Source organism: Arachis hypogaea, chromosome 2, assembly GCF_003086295.3.
Source record: "Arachis hypogaea cultivar Tifrunner chromosome 2, arahy.Tifrunner.gnm2.J5K5, whole genome shotgun sequence".
Classification (NCBI taxonomy): Eukaryota; Viridiplantae; Streptophyta; class Magnoliopsida; order Fabales; family Fabaceae; genus Arachis; species Arachis hypogaea.
Genome location: NC_092037.1, coordinates 3,764,623 through 3,779,977, shown reverse-complemented (window position 1 = coordinate 3,779,977; position 15,355 = coordinate 3,764,623). Strand labels below are relative to the sequence as shown.

Here is a 15,355-nt window from a genome sequence, read left to right as displayed (position 1 = left end):
GTTTAATAATTAATATAGAGAACCTTATTCTATGCATCAATTGAGATCTAAATGCTAGTAACCAAGTTATCTGTTAAATAAAGGAAAAAAATGGCCGTTAAATTAAAAAACAGTGACCAATTTGTGACCAAAAATTTTAAAGACGTTACTTTTCTTGTTTTAGTTGTTAATTCAGTCGCTAAAATAAAAATAGCGATCGATTTAGTGATCAATTTTATTCTAGTTGTATAAAAAAATTATCGATCACTAATTTAATTGCTATAATTAGTGACCGATTTTTTTAGTCGCTAAAATCGTTTGCTGAATATAATTTAGCGACTAATTTTTCTTTGATCTTAAAAATTTTATATGAGACGCTAAATGAATCGCTATTAGCAACCAATTTTTTCAATCGATAAAATCGATCACTATTTTAATAATTTTTTGTAATGATATATCAATTGAGATCTAAATGCCAGTGACCAAGTTATCCGTTGCATAAAGGAAAAAAAATGTTTTAGGTTTACTCTTAGCTATTAGTGGTGATAAAGTAGTAAAGCATGGCCTGGCAAAAACAAAATCAATGTCATCAATACTTTATAGTAAATTAAAGGAGAAAGAAAAATAGGAAATCTATATTATAGTAGCAAACATGAAAAAGCAAATAATCCACCGAATAATTTATATCTCAAAACATGCATATAAGTGGTCACATCTCACATGCAAAAGCATTTTGTCCATACTATTCAAAAGGGTATAGCTTTTACAACAACAACAATTAGAGCGTGGACATTCTCAAATAGTGCCTTCAATTAAATTTTTAAGAATATAAGTTGGGGACAAGATAGAGAATATTAGTATATTTCAATTTAATAATAATAATAATATATGAAAAGAGGTTTTACAATAATATGATTCAAATATTGTCCATCTATATATATATTCTTTTTCTATTTCTTTCCATACAATAAAAAAAACTTATGGATTAAGTATTCAAGTTCATCATAATTCATACCCGTAAATTATATATGTCACTTGTGTTGCAAATAGTTTCACCCATTGTTCTGATGAACCAAATCCAAAATCAAGAACCAGTCCGGTTAAATAGAAATTTATTATCGAACTGGTTCAATTCAAAATAAAAATTAGTTAATAATAAAAAATTGATTAAAAAAAATCAATCAAAAAATTGATTAACCAATTAAATTAGTCTAATTTTTTAACAATTAATTAGGTTAAAATAATACAATACAAAAATATTATTTTAAAAAAATTATTTATTTTACACATAAATATATTATTTTATTATATTCGTTGTATTCTTAGTTAAACCTCGATTAAATTTCTAAGCTTTTAAATCTTTAATTCTACTAACTAGAATAAGACTCGCACGATGCGCGGGATGGTAAATTAATGATAATATATAATAAATATTAAAAATTGTTATATTTTGTAGAATTAAATTAAATGTGTAAACTAAAGTTAAATTTAAAATGTATTTTATTTAAAATAATTTGTAGTACAAAAGATTTGGATATTAGAGTTGTATGTACAAAATAACATTTTAATTTGGTGGTTTGATTTTTGCATTTGTTTTAGTTGATGAACTTAATCTTCCTATGTGGCGCTCGTCCACCTTTTTTTTATTGGTTGTTGTTAGGGTTGTTACTTTCTTCTTTCTGTGTATATTATTGTAAAGACATGTTATTTATGAATTGTTGAGTTATATGCACTTTTTATTGTGTTTGTTCCATCTTTACAAGTATGTTCTTCTTTTAAATATGCGTCTTGAATTTGTATAGTTTTCTTTCTCCTTAATCTCTTGATGGATATGTGATCTTCATCTAATGATATTAGTGTTGGCGAAGTTAGTTCCTATAATCAATGAATAATTTAAATTAGAAATTAAAATAATGTCTAAAATAACTAAAATAAGTTACGTGTTTTTTTTTGTCGATGAGTTACCTGTTTTATTTGTTGTAACGAGTGTTGAGATTCAATGTTTTTTGTTGGAACAAATGTTTTGGTAATAGTGTATTGTTTAGAACTTTTTTTAAGATTAAAATCATTTACATTAACTTCAAATATAAGTGAGGTTGCACAAATTTTTCAATTGGAGTGGTGTTTCAATGTCATTACTTTTTTAGAGTGCCATTAGATTTAAAACAGTTGTACCCAACAATTTTTTTTGCTTCGCTATCAAATAGTACAAAAGTTGTTGTACCACTTTGATGTGAAACCTTTAATTGAATTTTGAACCTAAAATAAGTATTGAATTAGTAACTAATAATTTGATAGATGAGATTATGAAAAATATATAGAGTTACCTTATTTTTGGATAGTGTGGTTTTTTATTACATGTGCTACAAATTTAGTTATCTCCTTTTTCATTTGCTTTCTTCTTACACTTTTCACATTTAACATAATTATCTCCATTGAGTAAGTTTGAGATGGTGTCTAATTCAGAAATAAATTTGTTGTGCTAAATTTAATGTTATTTGAAGGAATAGTAATAAAAGATTTATATAAGTAGTTCAAATAGTATGGAATTTGAATATATGTAACGTAAAATTTATTATGATTAATAATATTATTATGACATTTGTAATATGAATGTTTATTACATTGAATGAGTTATTTATAGAAATTAATAAATTAATTATTAGAATTATAAATTTATTGTATTGTTTACAATGGTAAGATATAATAAATATAAAAATATGAATTTAATGCCTTTGTAAGTTACAAATTTGGTTAGACGCTATTCATTTCTAATTATTGTTGTTGGTAATTATCATATTTTTTGTATATTTTTTTTTGCTGATTTGGAAATAATAGATGACTAGAGTGAGACCCGCGTAATGCGCGAAGAGATAGATTATTTATACTATATAGTATATTTTAATAAATATTATATTAAAAATATTTTAGAGAACATATTATAAATAGATTTTGAATTTATTTATTTTTAAAAAAGACATAGATTATTTATATTAGAGTTATACAAAACTGCATTTTCTTTATTAAAAAAAAAACATAAGTTATTTATATTAGAGTTATACAAAATTGCATTTTCCTTTTTTTTTCATTTTTTGATTTGCATTAATGACTACACTTTGTCTTTTATTGCGGTTTTTTTGTTTGTAAATAATTAAAAAAATAAATGAGTGAGAATGAAAAACATATAAAAATGTTATATTAAATTTAAGGAATTTTTGACAATTAGTATGAGAGATTAAGAGATGAAGAGTAACAAGAGTCTTAATATGTATAAGTTATAGAATTTGAATATTTGTAACTGAAATTTTTTATAATTATAATTATTATGAAACTTTTAATGTATGTTTATTGCATTTAATTAGTACTTGATATTTCAATTGAATAATAATAGATAAGAGTTTTTTGTGTTAATTTTTTTAAAATATTTTACTAAATAGTGATTGGTTGATTTTTATCTTTTGCCAAATCATTAGAATTGCTAATGTGGTATCATTAGCAAAAAAAATGGCTTAAACTCATTGTGGAGAGAGTTGGTATCAACTTTTATATATTATAAATAGATAGATAAATAGATTTGGCAAAAATTGAGTGGTTGATTCTAAAATTTTATCAAGTAAACGATATTGTTGACATGATATTAGTAAGAGAAAAAAGATGTTTTAAAAGTAATATAGATAAATTTATGTATCTACTTTTATATATCAAGAATAGATTGGATTTTAAGAACCTTGGTTTCACCTTACTTAATATGGAATTCACTGTTTGAATCATTAGGGTCATATCAAAGATTCACACTGTTAAAAATTACTAGTCCAATTGCCCGCGCGTTGCGCGGTAATAACTGCTAGAAAAACAGAGATTATACATCAACTAAACCAAATAATATGAATTCGCTAATAATCCATTCTTATAAATTTTCTTTTAATTTTAAAAAAATTTAATGTAGTCTTTTATTTATACATTATACAAAGTTTGGTTATATAAATTTTTTTATTGGAAACAATTTTTTTAACTGTCATATTTATTAATTGTTTAAAAAAGACTATCTGTCACATATAAATAGAAAAAAAATTTGAGAAAAAATATTTAACCATAATTATAGGATATACACAACTTTCGTTAATTGATTGTATATATTTATAAATTTATTTTATAAAAAGTAGCTAACCAATATTTTATACACATGTTTATTTAGGAATTTAATATTGACATAATAAATAATTATAAAAATTTTCATCCCATAAAAATGACAACCTCATGTTTTCGCTATTAGCAAATGATGGTGAACCGCACAAGTTTGATAAAAAGTTGTGAACCGGAGTGTTTGAAAAATCCGGACCAATTGGATATTTTAATTATTTTTTAAAGCTAATATAAAAAACCCTAGTCTGAACTCTGGAGCCCAACTCACCAAAAAAGCCTCTCCGACTCACTGACTTCTATCTATTCCTAACGGCACATAGCCACACACAAACCACAGATCTGGGCGCCGGATCTCACCTTGACATCGCCGCCAACGCATGCTAACCGTCGCCGCCGCGGCTTTCTTCTACTCTCGTGGCTGTGCTTTCTTGCTTCTTCCTCATCAGATCTTGTTGTCGCCCATCGTCGCCATCACTGAACCTAACGCCCTGCCTCAGTTCTCCTTCTCTTCTCGGCTTCTCGTGTATCGCGCCTCCCTCCGCCTCTGTAGGGGGTTGTTGCTGCTCGTCTCTCATCTTTGGATGTTGTTGCTACACGCTGACCTGCGTCATGGATTTTGTCGTTTGTCTCTGCCCGTTGGCAGACCACCGAAGGTTACTTAATCTTTTTGCCGTGAGAATTGAATTTGTGAATTTGTTGTATGGGAGATTTGATAATTACCAAACTTATTCTACAGATATCTGATTTTGTGTTGGTTGGCTAATTTTGAATTGCGAAAGAAAATGTTTGGTGATTGGTATCTAGTTATTTAATTTTACTTCGATGTTATGATATAATGATTATGCTAAAGTGCTAATACAAATAATAAACATGTACCTTATTTTCAAATTTGATTTAGAGGGCACTGGAAATCACCATTGTTTGAATTGATTGTTGAGTGGTTCTAATTGATTGTTAATTGTTAATATACTCGATCGTTACAATACGATTATTGATTGCCTAATTAGGCATCGTTGCCAATTGAAAAATATTGATTGTGAATGTGACCGTATGATTAGAATTAAATAATATTTTCTATTAGAATTGATTGATAACTGTTAATAGATGGATAGAATTGATTAGTAATTGCTTGATTGATTAATTTTAAATCGATAATAAACTCTGTTGCTTCTTTCAAATAACTAATTTCTTAATTGAAATTGATATTTTTCAGTTTCTCCTTCAGATCTTCACATAAAAGATATTGAATTATTCTAGTAATATATGTATGTTATGCACTTTCTAATTTTGTTAATAACATAAAAGTTATGCGTGTTTGTTGTGATTATGTGAAAAGAAACTGATCGTAACTTTTTGTATGTCACATCAGTGATTTGTGATTTTGCTTTACGAATGCAATAATCATAGCACAAAGGCCACACATATATTTTCGGAAGATCTCCTTAAAAAGTTTGAGTTGTTAATTGTAATTGCTATATTTCTCCTTGGTTGGTTGAGTTTAGAATTATGGAATAACAATGAGAGGTGTTTCGGAATATCTAGGTATATAAAATGAATAACAAAAATTATAATCCCAGCAATTTCCAAAATATTTCAATATTCACATCTTCATATATTTTTGTTAAGTAGTTTGGAATTAATTGCATTATTTACTGTTTGGGATCTGTATCTGTACCCATCTTGTTCAGGGATCTAACTGTTTTTTTTTACTGTATTTAACTTTTTTTTGAACCTTCCTCCCGAGTTGAATTCCTCACGACCTGGCTGAAAGCATCTGCTGTTTCCCTCGGTAAAGTTTCTCTTGTATATCTCGACTAAAAGGTATTGCATTATTCCTACTAATATATATATCTTACGCACATTCTAATGTCGTTAATAATAATAATAAATATTTGTAAAAAAAGTGATTCTGTAAGTTTTTTTTAATGTACATATAAGTGGTCTGTAAGTTTCCTTTTCGATAATCCTATAAAAAAACTCATACGGACAAAATTTTTTTGTTGCGGAAATTTAAAGAATAGTTTAAAAATTCATTCAACGTGAGAAAAGCAAATACTTACTGAGGAGTGCTAGGGGCCAGCAACTTTTGTGTTTTGTAACCATTTGTTGGCCATCAATAGTATTTTTTATGGTGTGAGATTACATTTAACGGTAGAAGATCACTCACTTTTCTTTTGATGGTTAAGTGCTGGCCGCAAAACATAAAAATTGCTGGCCTCCTAGATATTTTCATACTTAAAATCACTATTTTATTTATTTAGCTGTACCTACCTGATATGTATTTTCTTTCGAGAAATATATCTATAGATGGAAAGATATTTATTAGTGAATTACTGGTTGGTGTATTAATTTTTGGCTATAGAGTAGTTATATATATTCATTATTTATTAGTGAGAAAAGCAAATACTGAGAAATCACTATTTAATTTATTTAGCTGTCCCTACCTAATATGTATTTTCTTTCCAAAAATATATTTATACACGAAATGATTTATATTATTAGTGAATCTGTTTTAGTGACTGGCTTTGACACCCATCTAAATCTGAAACACAAATATAAATTTTTTGAATGTGAAAGAAGTTAATTGTACAATTTTAAATTTCATTGTATATCTTTTTTTCATTGATATATTTAGAAATGATGTTATACGAATAATTGTTTTGATATAAAATTCGTGTAATAATTTATGGTTGTATATTTTCTTCCATCTCTATCTCTATATTCATTTCTCACACCAAAATGTCCTCCATTGTATATTCTTCTTATATTATGACTGATGAGCTATTTAATTTTTAATTGTAATTGTAGTTTGGTTTTAATGAGTTAACTTTAAAGCTGAGGATCATCATCATTATGAATATACACTCGCGCAAGATTTGGGTTAGAGGTCTTAAATTTTTTGTGAGCGGGCAACATGAAAAATATAAATTAAGAGAGAAAAAATTGAAAATTAAGATGGACTCAAGTAAAAAATTAGAGACTTAGAATTTACAAATTATTAATTTGGGGAGGCTATTGCCCTCTTATTAACGTAGCTCCGTTACTGGATTTAATGATTTCATTTTAATTTTAAAAAATTCTGTAATTGTTTCATACGACAAATATGGATCTCCAATAAAATTTTTTATTTCATTGAAAGCATTATATTTTTTTCGACCAATAAATTTAATTCAATTTGCTCGTATAAATACTTTTTTTGCAATCTTGTTTTTGATAATCTCCAAAAATCAAAATACTAATAAGCAATCGTTTGTTTCGTTCAATTTGTTAATTTATGCTAATTATTATTATTTTTATACACGCATATGATTTTTTGGGGGCTTTGAGCCACTATTTTAAATGTCTCAAAAAAAACATTTTTACATAAACTACTCAACAACGCATATGATTTTTTTTCTTGGCTTTGAGCCACTATTCTAAATGTCTCAAATAAAAAAAAATTGTTTTACATAATAAACTCAACAATTATTTACTTTGTAATACTATATGAGTAGCAATTAAATAGTAGATAGTTTACTAAAAAATTGTTTTTGGTAAAAGTAGTGTTATAATGTAACGCTATAACTTAACAAATTAAAAATATTATTCTGAATTAAACTATTGATGACATAATTGTCATGGCATTTTTTGTTTAAATTTTCAACAACTTTATGTCGTATTTTTTAATAACAGTTTATACAGTTCATTCATGTTTTTACAGTGAGATATTATATAATTGAAAAAAAAGAATCAACGACTACTATGACATGTTTTCTGAAACACAAATTTAAAATGTCAGTTAAAAAACTTTACCTGGCGTTTTCACATTTAATCAAACCACCTAAAAAAAATTTTATAAGTAAATCATACATGATTTTTTATTAATTAAGCCGTTGATAGATGTTAAGTTGCTTCTGGTTATTTTATTATTCTTGAGATTATATTACAAAGTAGAGAGATGTTAAGCTACTATAGTTATGATGGTTAATATGATCCTGCATATTTTGAGTATCTGTTCTATTACTGAACTCAGTTGTAAACTTGTCGCTTTATTCTTCTTCAGACTAACATGGTTTTAACACTATGATTTTGTCTATGCTAGATAATTCCTAATAAACAGTGAGCAACAGGAAGCATTGCATGTCAAGATGCTGATATGATACATATCTACATATAAGGTTAGTGAGTCAAGATATGCTTGATTTATTTAGACATCAAATAATTTCTTGGCTTTATCTCAATTATAATATGTTTGTTTCTGGTGGATAATCTTGCATGAGTATGTTATTTTGTATTTTGAAATAGATATAAACTTCATAGAATTAAGTATATCAATAGATATCATATATTGTGAATGATACTAAGATTATAAAATACATGTAACTATCATAAGTTAAAAGATAGGATAAATTCGACCTTAAAAATCTTAGAAGAAACAACCTTGAGAAGTCATTAAAAGAAGCTTTTGCTAATAACAATAAAGCAATAAAACATATGCTTAAAACAAAAAAAATGTCAAATCTAAGATTATATTAGCACCTTTCTATAAACAAAAGTCTTCCTTCTTCGGCGTGATAGGTTTCCTGTGATAAAATTAAAAAATAGTCATAATAAATATTCATATCACAATAAAACTTTTGAAAGGGAATAAAATACATTCGAAATATTACCTTCAATCCAGATTTCTAAAAACTTCATTATAGACAACATTATCAGTCACAGTTGACTCTTTTCCTGCTTCATTAGAAATTAGTATCTTGAGACCTTGTCTAGTTGTTACTCGAGAAAGAGCCACGTACAGTTGACCGTGGCTAAAAACAGGCTTCCTTAAAAGTAAGCTCACATTAGATAACGATTGACCTTGACTCTTATTTATGGTCATAGCATAGGAAACCATTATAGGAAACTGTCTTCGATTAAATTTAAAGGGGATCCTATGATCAGAAGGGGACAGGTTCATACGTGGTATGAACACTTTTTGTCCTGCATTATTACCAGTAATTACTTTGGCTTCAATAATTCGTTTCCCAAGCTGAGTAACAATCAAACGTGTCCCATTGCATAAACCCGAAGAATGATCAATGTTTCTAAGAAGCATAATCGGTATACCAACCTTCAATTTGATTTCGTGGTTTGGAAGACCGGAAGACTTGAGACCATTGAGAAATTCAGGGGTGTGAACAGCTGCAGCAACATCTGTTTGTGTCTCGGACTTGCAAGCCATATCAGCACTGAAGTAAGAAACATGCTGTCTTTGATTAATCTTCATCATATATTCATTAATCTCATCTACAGTCTGAAGTGTTGGTGCCAAGACGGCTCTATCTTGTAAATTCTTCTCGTCATCTGGATCCTCAATGTAATTCTTGAATGTAGATGTTACAACAGCTTCAACTGGATTATTCCAATCTTTTATCAAGATGTCATCTGGAATTTTGATTCTACCAATACCATCAGAAATCTCACCGATCTTTCCATCTCCTATCTTCAATAACCAATCTGCAAACTCCCTTAAGCTTTGATCAGATCCTTCAATGTTGTTAGATCCCTTTAATCTCATGTTTTGAGTCAACTTCAACACCTTACAATGATCCCACAAATAAGATGAATTGATGGTTGCATTAACTACATCTTGTCTCGAACCTTTCGGTATTACGGGTAAAATCTGTCGAAAATCACCTCCAAACACAACTGTTTTACCGCCAAATGGTAGATTTTCACTATTGGAGTTCACAATCTTAAGCAAATCTCTCATGGTACGATCAAGAGCTTCAAAACAAAATTTATTGACCATTGGAGCTTCATCCCATATAATCAACTTAGATTTCACTATCAACTCGGCTAATTGGCTTCCTTGTCTAATGTTGCAAGTTGAAAATTGGTCAACATTTAAAGGGATTGCAAATCTAGAATGAGCCGTTCTACCGCCAGGAATTAGCAAAGAGGCTATACCGCTAGAAGCAACTGTTAATACAATTTGGCCTCTTGAACGCAAAGATGCAGCAAGAGTTTGCCATATGAATGTTTTCCTGTACCACCATAGCCATATAGAAAGTATAAACCACCCTCACCCCGGTCGACACTGTTGATAATAGTATCGTAAACATTCTTTTGCTCAGTGGTCATCTTGGCAAGATTTAATAAATACTTTGACCCTAAGTCTTGTCTGTCGTACAACAGTTCGTCATTGATTAGGTTATTATTTGAAAGATCGCAAGACATCCCATCCTCATAATTAATGTTAGGAAAAGGCATGTCAGGGTAGTCCATTAGACTACGATTATTCCTCTTGAGAATTGTCTCAACTTCTATGAGAGTGAGATTTAACAACTCATTGTCGGATATTGTTAGTCCTACATTAAAAAAAAATCAAGTGCAAACATTGATATAGAAATATGTCATTTGAAAATTAGAAAAATCTAGAAGCAAGTTAATACCTGGATGGTTAAGTAGTCTTCTTCTATTATGAAGTATACCATCGGAGAGTATTTTCCATGTCTTCTCCCAAACATATAGGGGTCTAGTCATTGAGTTAGAAAACAAAAGAGTGGCAAATAGATTCCTAAGGTACTCGCCAGAACCCCAAATGCTTGCTTCTTCAATTGCTTCAATATATTCCCTGTCATCATCCAACAAACCGCGAGCAAAACATGCCTCCCGAAATGATTTGTAAACAACACCATTGTATGTTCGAATGTCCTCATAACTTGTTGGTCCTTTCACCAAATTGAGAAGTATCCTAAGATAATATGACTCCCCCGAAGAAGGAGGAACAAAATAAACACGACCAATTACATGATGTGACCTTCTTCGATGCCATTTCTTGGAATTAGCATTCCATACAAATTTGGAAGGAAAGTCTACATAGCTCAACTGTTTTGCTTCCTCGAATTCACGATTTGCTTCAAACCATGCCAAGAACATGGACTGATTGATAGTTGGCCTTTCGACCACATCTTTTAATGATTCGTGATCTTTGAATAAAACAATCTGTTCGCTTGGCAAGTGAAAAGGTAGGCGGATGACTGCTGGGTACCTGTAATGGATATCATATCCCATAATTCGCCAAGCTGCTTCGCATGGAGATAAATACCTACAATCATAGTACATCTTTATCTCGTCAATCTCATCACATAATGATTCTGTAGACCCCTCGCGGTAAAAAGAAGCAGTAACACGGTCATGACCCTTATTAACATACTTGAATAAATATTTAATTGACCTAGATTGATTGCACCACTCAACATTGATGTGAGCACCATATTTTAACAATAAACTTCGATTGTGTGGAACAACCCATCTGTTATCTAATTCAACCCCAGATTTCTTTATAGTTCTCCCAGTGTCTCTGCGGCGATAAACGGGATATCCATCATCATCAATAGAAGTGGAATCAACAAAACGCTTAGGAAAATTCCTCAAGCACCTACCATTGTCCATACATGGTGAATCCTTTAAGGAAGCTCCACATGGACCATGAATCATCAAGTTACTGACTGCATCATAGTACTTTGCATCAACGCTTTTATCTGGTATTTCCGCAGATATAATGTTATCAATATCATCAGGAGTAGGGTACTTGTCCCCTTCATGAAGAAATAACAATATATGTGCATGAGGCAAACCACGCTTCTGGAATTCAATAGTGTATACCACTGTGAAAAGAACAAATAATAGTTAATAAGACTTTAATTTGTATAAAAAGTTTGTCATTATGTTGTTACAAAATGTAACTAATTTATCTAACCGACTAAATTACTTAAAAAAATACCTGCAACGACCCTTCCAAATAACATATTCACACGAAGATCTTTAATCAAGGTATCTAGCTTCATTTTAAACATTCTACATACAATGTCAGGCCTGTCTTCAGCTTTTAGTCCCCTTGTAGACAAATGATCCACTATTTCTGGCCATTTAGGATTGCATGTAAAGGTCAAGAATAAATCTGGATAACCAACTTTGGTACAAATTGCCATGGCATCTTGATAATTCTGAATCATGTATCTAGGACCTCCAACAAAAGTTGCTGGTAAGACTATACGTCTACCGTGCGTAGTTGCAGAATTATCTCCATTCACAACAGCTTCACATATACCTTTGTAGAGATCACACCGTACATTTTCCTGGTGAAAACGATAGTAATTTAGTCGAGATGATTCGATCATTGAGTAAGCATCTACTATGAATTGTTGGAATAGTCGTCTAGAATAAAGCAAAGGAGAACCGTCCGAGAATCTTTCCTGAATATAAAATGCAAAATAGTCCCTCATGGTTACGCACTTTTCTTCGTTGTCATTCTTTCTTTTAATGCGATTAAGTGGTATATGCTCTCGAAACCCATCCTCTCCGTATGGAAACAAAATTGGATACTGTAATCCAAGATAAGATGGATTGAGTTCAGTTATACGCTGAAGAGATCCACTTCGGGTTTGAACAACAATATCTCTCTCCGTTCGTGATGCATCAAAATCACCCACAATTAATCCAGCCACTTCTGATACTGAGGGCAAATTATATCTTCTTCCATCTCGTCCTCTCTTACCAATAAGCCTAAGCTTAACATTTTTTTGAGTTCCATTGTTCAAAGAGTCTCTAACCATGCGAAATGACTTTACCAACACATTATTTTATCAAGCATCTCCTTCAGTTCTTGGACAATTAGCATATCAACTTTGCTCCTATGATCATTTCCACTGTCCAAAATTGAATCACTGCTTTATTATATGGTTCATGAAATTGTTAAACTCGATTAAGGACTAACTTTAATGTCTATAATTAGATAAACCCTACTAAAATACTAAAAGAAATATAATCAGTGATTATTTCTTAATTTTAAATCATGTTTAATTCACTTTATAAAGAAAAGAAATCATATTAATATATCTTGATTGAGCACCCTTAACAATGCAAAAAGACAAATAAATCTAATAAATTAAATTTATTAATTGAATGAAATTTAACAGAGATACACCACTAAGAATATATACCTTACAACTTGGATTCTGTTAGATATCTCATTGTCTGTGTCATATATATATAATTGAGCAAATTTAGCAGTTGATCCTTCAGGGGGAATAAGACTGCCAAGAAGGTGGTAGTTTTGTCCACATAGTATAAATGTTGGTGGACCTCTGCCTCGATTAATGACTTTGTCGACTTTACCACCCAAAGATGTGAATGCAAACATGCTATTGTATGTTCGAAGATTCTCACAAAAGTTCTTGCTTCTATCATCGTTATTCCACATTAGACGTTGAAGAATAGGAGGAGGTTCTTTCGGTTGAGGCAACTGAACCTGACCTCCTCTACAACACAGCGTGTACTTAGGAATAGTTGCATTATAATGTTTTCCAATTCTTTCATCATACCAAAAGAGAGCATTACAAAATTCACACTCATAGATGCATTCACCATGGTTAATATATTCTGCAACATACACACATGATAAAATAGAAATCCGAGTTAAATTCTTGCTATTTTTTAATTCAATAATTAATAACTATAAGTACGACTTGTGAGACCAACCTTATTAAGAGCATATGTGAATCTAAATTTAGTAACCTTAGTCTATTTTTACTAATTACTATAATATCACAATAATTTATTGCAGTTTAACAATGGAAACCACATTACCTTCTGTATATACCGAATTGTTGCACGCTGTCTCCTCGCCTAAGAACAAACATTAAAAAATTAGAGGATTAACTAAAAGTTAAAGTGTCTGTACACTAAAGATGGAAATTAATTACCGATTCCTTCTAACAACATATCTGTTACATTGACAGCCCCATTATTTAATGTTTCATCAGCTGTTAGCAAAGGATCTTCTGCATTGAGTGATATACCAAATTTAAATACAGAATTTATTAATTCGTGTAACTAAAAGCCAATATAATCTAAAAATAAATGTATTAATGCAAAGTTTCATAATAGAGATGTCAAGTATTTTACCTTCCAAGATTGATGAATTCCTATTGCTTAAACAATCATTGGTTTGAGAATGTATCGGGAAAATGTTCTTAGGATGTATCGGTTCCTGAGCTGTGATAGCAGTCAAAGTGCTCTGCATTGTCAATCCCACATGCAAATCATCTGCTTTCTTTGAAACATAGTTCTGCGTCTGATCTATAATGGAGAATAATACATCGTCAAAATAAACAAAATCTTCAATCTGATGCAAGGTTACAAAGTTTTTTCACTAAACATAGGGATTTATACTTACCGTGATGACCTTTACTTGTACTGTTGCTACTCTGTACATTTCCATCCCTAAAAAATAAGTCTCCAATCCTAGCTCTTTTGCATCTCAAATCTATTAACTTATAAATGACAAATAATAAGATTATTACACAAAAACCAAGTACCAAGTTCTTATAATTATGCAATAATAATTATATGAATAAACAACGACTAACTGACCATTTGGAGAGCCTTTAGTCTGATTAATGGTTGATTCACAAATCTCTTCCGATGGATCACATTGACATCCCTGACCATCTTTTGAAAGTATGTGTTCTGGAGTATAATTTTCATGTATGTTTTTTATGCTTTTCACATTTGATATTGCAAATGAGACTGAATATGTGTCATAAGTAACTTGATTTTCGAAATTATTGAACTTATGAAAAAGCTAACACCAGAATGAAATTCCATAAGACTTGCACAGGTTATTTCATTGATATCAAACATCTAAGTTATTCCAATAATCCAAGTATATATCTCACTAAGTTCCTAATATTTTGATTCAAAACATTCATGGTAGCATTCAAAAAAAGGATTCTTTATCATGTTCAAAACACTTGAATTTACATATAGTAAGCTGAAAACAATCAATTACCTTGATTGTCTTGTTTAGATGAAGAGTTTGAACCAAAAATCATAGGTCTAATTACATTGAGAGAAGAGCTTATATCTTTCAAAGCTGGCCGTCTAGCAGCTCCTGATAGATAACATTAAGGATACAAAGTGAATCTAAAGATATTTATAATACAATCTATCAAAGATTTTAAGTGGAGAAATAAACTATATATATAATACCAATTTGACCTTTGATAGAAAACTGTTTAGCACGGTTTTGGATTAGAAATTCCTTCCTTTTGGCCCTTGCTGTTCTGCATAATTCCTTGTCCATAGTGTGAAATTGAAAACTCTTTTCTGACAGAATGGTTTATGTTGTTTAGGGACCTGCTGATGTGAGTGCCATATTTACATTGAAAGGAGCTTCATAAAGGTGGACTAAATAACAACAACG

The 15,355-nt window shown here is 30.1% G+C and overlaps 1 long non-coding RNA gene across 1 annotated transcript in view; it reads left to right on the top strand.

Moving 5' to 3' along the window:
- The first annotated feature begins 4,741 nt into the window (after positions 1-4,741).
- Positions 4,742-15,355, top strand: part of LOC114924899 (uncharacterized) — a 29,390-nt gene continuing 18,776 nt past the window's right edge. Inside the window, exons 1-2 of the long non-coding RNA XR_011870412.1 lie at positions 4,742-5,943; positions 8,204-8,279. This is a non-coding gene — a long non-coding RNA (uncharacterized lncRNA). The remainder of the gene's footprint in view (positions 5,944-8,203; positions 8,280-15,355) is intronic.